Below are 5,000 nucleotides of genomic sequence, written 5' to 3' on the forward strand. Positions count from 1 at the left end.
ACGAGATTCCCGCTGTCCCTATCTACTACGCTGTCCCTCGCGCGAGCGCACGCGCGCGTCTCGGCTCCCGCGTCTCCGTCGTGTTTTTCCCGGAAAAAGTGTCGCGATTCCGTTTAAATTCGGCACAGTGCTTTCGGGCATCACCCTACACCCCGTATAAAAGTTTCGAGGCCGTACGTTTCATACGTTCCGATATATGGCAAGTTTAGTGAAAAGTGTTTTGTGTCGCGTCTGAATCGGGCTACCGCCGAGAAGGCCACAGCGCGCGAACTACCGGCCACGCGCATTCGGATCTTACACTTTCTGCGATCGTGTGAAAAGGTACGCTCCGATTTCTGCGAAACTTTGGGCAAACCTGCGCGGAAATAAATCACGTGTCATACTCAAATTTTATCGTTTTACCTAAAATACTTCAGGAAATACGATCGATTATGTGAAATACGCGATGCTGTCCTTTGCGAGTGCTATCTGTGCGTGTTCCCACGATATTTTGAGTGCGTAAGAGTGCTTCAATACCGAAGAAAATTTGGTGGCAGTTCTACAACAGTGCCGCAATTGTTCCACAGAAGGCTGATCTTCAACCTATATCTGGTGATCGAGTTATAAATATTTTTCTTCGGCCTACAAGTGCTGCAGCAGCCTACACATATTCCTCCAAATACACGTGATTATAATGCTTCACCGTAAATCAATATACGCCATTGGAGTTGTGATAAGTTCCTGAGATGCTGTGGAAGACACCATCACAGTAAGTGCAGCGCATTTGCAATACGGGATCCTTTGAAACTGATGGAATGTTGTGTGTCTGCGCCGCCTTACCGGTGAACCAGAGAGCAGGGGTGGAATACAGGCCCACTTGTTGAGAGTAGATGCACTTATCTGTCATACTGCGTGTGTGAAAAGTTTTTAAGGCAGATATTTCTTTTGATATCAAAGGTCACTGTGTAACGAGCGCAGCCCGGCCTCACTCGGGTACGGCGTTCGCGTCTTGACTCGGTAACAATTCACTGGCAAACTACAGAATCTAGGGACAAGAAAGGCCCCCTGTCTGAAAGTGCATACTTTCACCATCTTACACACGCGCGCAGAAAAACGTTAAGGCCATTAGTTTTCGATAAGAAACAATATCTGCCGTAACGGTCGCTAGCAGGTGGCTGCGTGCGCATATAACCTCAGTGACAATTTACTGCCAATCTGCTGACCTAACTAAAATCCCAGAAAGACAGTGTGAAAGAGCATTCATTCCTCAACCAATATGTATGCGCAAAATAATTTTAAGCCTTTTAGTTTTTAAAATCAAATAGCTTCTGTTGCAAAGTGCGCTCACCGGTACAATTGGCGACGGCAAGCGCGTCCAAATTAAGTGACAATTTACTGTCGAACTGTTACACTAACGAAAATCCCAGACAGACAGTGGGAAAGAGCATTCATCCCTCAATCTATATGTATAAGTAAAATAGTTGTAGGATCTCTAGATTTTAAAATTATATAGCTTTTGTGCAGAGTAGGGCTGGCGCGAATTTAGTTTAGTCCGTGCATGCGACCGCGGCAGGCGCGATGTTAGTTTAGGTCATTATATCTGTTGAAGATGATAAGTTATGGACAATGAAACCTAATTCAGTGATAGTGTAGATATTAATTGTAGAAGGTGATAAGACATGGACAAGGTAACCCAATCCTGTGATGGTGTAGATATAAATTGATAACGCACAGTGGTTAAAATAATTTTTAGACACAGACTATCAAAAATGAAATTGTTCTTGTCGTACATGAGATGTGGCAGGCGCGAATCTAGTTCTCTAACTGTCAAAAAGTAAACTGTTTTTGTCGTGACGTGCCCTCTCCGCCCACGCGATTGCGGCAGACGCGAATTTAGTTTTTAGTCACTTAATTCTAAGGAAAATGACAAGACAAGGACAATGTAACCCAATACAGGGGTAGTGCACACATTCATTAGTCATGCTCAATGATTGAAATACGATTCAAACTGATAGTGTGAATAATTAAACTGTGTTAATCGCTACTGGCGCTGTCCGTAAATACGATCACAGCTACTGGGAACCTACTATAGGCTCTACGCCTTCCAAATCTGAGGAGATATGAATAATATAACCTAACACAGTGCTGGCGTAAACCTCCCTTCGTCGCGAACAGTGATCAAAATCATTTTCAGACTCATAGTGTCAATAGTTAAATTCTATTTGCTGTGGCGTGTGCGATCCGCAAATGAAGCTGGTGCGAAGCACCTTACTGCCGTACATCTGCTAAGTCAGGGGAGATATGGACAATATAAACTAATACAGTGTTAGTGTACACCATACTCCATCACGAGTGTGAATTTCCGATTTGCTGGACCTGTGTTTTGGAGCCACGGCAGCGGGTGGACGCTACAGAGCCCAGCTGTCTCCCCCCGCCCACCACCCCGCGAGAGCGACCGCATTCCAGCGCCCGGCCGGCTCGCCCGTTGCAGGCAGGCAGCCGACGCGCTTGTCCCCAGCCGGCCCAGGTAGGCTCGTCCCCAGGCGACCGGTGAGGAACCAGCGCTACAGCAGCATCACGCGCCGCGCGAAGCCACTCGCGATAAACGAACTGGCCAAGTGTTTCACTCGCCAGTTTACAAAGGCGGCTTCTGTACGGACACACTCAATAACTCCCGAATAGGACACATGAAACACACAAGGTAACGCCCAAAAACAAAACAAAATGGGGACAAACAAAGAATTGTCACCTGCAAAAACAGAGCCCAACAGAATCTCGCTGGCCCCCATGGAGAACGATTCCTCCAAATCCCAGGAAGATCTGGAAAACATGGCAGCTATGAGGGAAGAAATAGTGTCCTTCCTTTTTAATGAAACGAATAAGATAAACAATGTCCAGAAAAGGTTTATTTTAGGAAAATTATCGGCATATGAGAGAATTGTACGGAAATACGAAATGGAAATTCTGGAACTGAAAACGGAACTCAGGTGCACTAAAGCTGCCCAAGCAGCAAAAATACCAGTACAGGAAACATATGCTTCCAAGGCATCCACCAAAGCGACGCCCACCAACGAAAGTCGAGGCCCAAAACCTGAGCCCAAATTGCTAGTTGTGAAGCCAGCAGAAGGAGCGCAACAAGCAGCAAAAGATCTCGAGGAAACAGTAAAGAAAGTCATCACAACATCGCTGAAAGATGTGAGGGTCACGAAATTCAAGACTACAAGGGACAAAAACGTAATACTAGAATTCCCAGATACTGAAGAAGCAAACAGACTGAAGAAGTGTGAAGAGTTTAGTCGTTCAGGGCTTACCATCCAGGACCCCAAAAAAAGGAATCCCAGGGTAATTCTCTTTGATGTTCCAAGAGATACTCAAGAAGGACAGCTGAAAACTGAGCTGTATGAACGAAATCTGTCAAGAGCAGGCCTCACACTTGAAGAGGTCGTGAGTGGAACACAGATCGCCTTCAAAACTGGACCAAAAAATCGAGAAGTGGTGAACCTAGTATTGGAGGTGGCACCGAAAATATGGAACAGACTGACTGAACAAGGACGAGTGTATCTCCACTGCACATCCCACAGGGTGCAAAATTACACAAATATTAGCAGGTGCTATAAATGCCAGGGCTTTGGTCACACATCAACAAGATGCACAAGTGCTGAAACAATATGCGGACACTGTGCAGCACCTGGACACTCCTTCAAAGAATGCAGGCTTAAAGAACAACCACCACACTGTGCGAACTGCAAACGCTGGAAGAGAGACTGCAAACACTCAGTTCTGGACCAAAACTGCCCTGAATACAAGAGAGCAAAAGAAGCAATCCAACGAATGACCGACTATGGGAAGTAATAACAACGATGTGCTACCTTCAGACCATAGATCCTCAACGGACCTACAACTTAGCCCCTTAAAAATCCTCCAAATAAATGGGCAAAGATCTAAAACAGTACCTGACCAACTAGTCATGAAAATGGAGGAAGAGGAGTTAGATGTACTACTGGTACAGGAACCATACACACTAGATGACAAAATCACAGGTTATCCACCAGGTTATCGAATGGTTTACAGCTCCAAACATGGAACACCAAAGGCAGCTATAATCATTCGTACTAAGAGCTTAAATGTTCTCCAGCTAACCACATTATCTGATACACATACATGTGCGGCAAGCATAAGTGGAGCCTTTGGAGAACTGTACCTGGTGTGTGCGTACTGCCAGTATGGTGAACCTATTGACCGCTTCCTAAATAAACTTGAGGACATACTGCACAACTTGGCTGGAAAACCAGTAATTATAGGCCTAGATGCAAATGCGACATCCCCATTATGGTATGGTGATATGGCAAATGGGGATGGTAGGAAGATGGAAGACTTCATCTACCAGCATGGTCTTGTACTACTGAATGAGGAATCTCCATTAACAACTTTCAGTGGACCAAATGGAGAGAGTAACATAGACCTCACTATTTGTACAACAATTGTGGCTAGAACAACAACTAAATGGAAGGTTCATGGGGGATGGACAACCAGCGATCACAGGGCCATAACATATGAAGTTGCCCCACAACAGAGAAACAGAACAGCTATAGTGCAAGAAAAATATAACACACAATTTGCGAAATGGGCAATTTTTGATCAGTGCTTTGCGAAGGAAGTAGAATACCTGGAGAATATCCAAGCAATGGATGTTAATGAGAAGGTTCGATGCCTGGAAGGGGCAGTACGAGCTAGCTGCAAAAAATCGATGAGAAGAAAAACCTGGCTACAGCACCCTATACCATGGTGGAACGAGACACTTAGACTACAGCGACAAAACACAACGACAGCACGACGAACCCTGCAAAATGCCCGCCGAAATGGAACTGCAGAAGAAATCGAAGCAGCAAAACAAGAGTACAAAATAAAACGAAATGAATACACGAAACAGATCACCATTGCTAAAGAGGATGCATGGAAGAAGTGGGTATCTGACTGTGACAACAACAATCCCTGGGCAGCAACTCAAAAAATACTCCGAC

The 5,000-nt window shown here is 45.1% G+C and overlaps 1 pseudogene; it reads left to right on the plus strand.

The window, feature by feature from the left end:
* Positions 1-59, plus strand: part of LOC126432548 (large subunit ribosomal RNA) — a 2,991-nt pseudogene extending 2,932 nt beyond the window's left edge.
* Positions 60-5,000: the final 4,941 nt, after the last annotated feature.

This window comes from Schistocerca serialis, unplaced genomic scaffold (assembly GCF_023864345.2).
Source record: "Schistocerca serialis cubense isolate TAMUIC-IGC-003099 unplaced genomic scaffold, iqSchSeri2.2 HiC_scaffold_1142, whole genome shotgun sequence".
Classification (NCBI taxonomy): Eukaryota; Metazoa; Arthropoda; class Insecta; order Orthoptera; family Acrididae; genus Schistocerca; species Schistocerca serialis.